This window comes from Sinocyclocheilus grahami, unplaced genomic scaffold (assembly GCF_001515645.1).
Source record: "Sinocyclocheilus grahami isolate Dianchi unplaced genomic scaffold, SAMN03320097.WGS_v1.1 scaffold4200.1, whole genome shotgun sequence".
In the NCBI taxonomy this organism is placed as follows: domain Eukaryota; kingdom Metazoa; phylum Chordata; class Actinopteri; order Cypriniformes; family Cyprinidae; genus Sinocyclocheilus; species Sinocyclocheilus grahami.
The window spans coordinates 9,294-10,131 of record NW_015509183.1 but is presented as its reverse complement, the minus strand read 5'-3'; the positions used below and the strand labels follow the sequence as shown (position 1 = coordinate 10,131).

Below are 838 nucleotides of genomic sequence, written 5' to 3'. Positions count from 1 at the left end.
TGACACTCTGGAATGCTGTAACCACGGAAACGGATGCCCTACAGAAGCAATCGATAAACACCGGGAATGTGTCAGCATGTTTGATTGAATAAACACTACAGCTTCGAACTCTGAGAGGGTACGGGGTTAGTGGGATAACTACTGACACCAATATTTATTTATCCAAGGCACTGTGGTGCCACTTTCTATTTTTAGCTTTCAGCAGCATACTATTGTGCAAATGATGAGCTTCTATAGCCTCTTTCACACAGAGATTCCAGAAAATACACAGATAATGTGTCCCGTGATCGTTTGATTTTGGTTCATTCACACTGCCGGTGATTTTCCGGAGTCTGTGCGTGCGTTCACACACATTCCGTAAAGACACGTGACACTAGGATATAATGTGTAATGTCACGCATACCGTTTCACTAAGCTGGCGAACGATCTCCGCTTCAGCACAGATAGTGAGGAGCTCCCTGATCTCTGCTTCATTCTAGTTTGCGCATTTTTATTTTTTTTGTTGTGAATGTTGATCTGCCTTCAAAACACCCGGTAACCCCCGATAACGTGCGCCATCACTACAACACACCCTTTACGGCATTGGTCCTGGCTTTTGTTCACACAAGGCTTGTTCCTGGACTGATCCCAGCAATGTTACAAGGTTCTCATCCCGGGATCGTTCCCGGGACGTGTTTGCGTACACACAGAAGGCACTTTTTTGGCTATTTTCTGGGATCAACGCGCTGTGTGAAAGGGGCTTATGACGCAGTAAACTTTCATCATGCATTCAAGTTTCACAACCTAAAATGCAAATTTGACATGTCAAGGCTAAAATTTGCAGACTGATATAATAATA

The 838-nt window shown here is 44.0% G+C and overlaps 1 long non-coding RNA gene across 2 annotated transcripts in view; it reads right to left on the bottom strand.

Moving 5' to 3' along the window:
• LOC107576709 (uncharacterized) overlaps nt 1-838 on the bottom strand; it is a 2,840-nt gene that overhangs the window by 405 nt on the left and 1,597 nt on the right. Inside the window, exon 4 of one of the 2 annotated variants that reach the window (XR_001608102.1) lies at nt 1-38. The exons of the other annotated variant lie outside the window; for it this stretch is intronic. This is a non-coding gene — a long non-coding RNA (uncharacterized lncRNA). The remainder of the gene's footprint in view (nt 39-838) is intronic. 2 annotated transcript variants of the gene reach the window in all.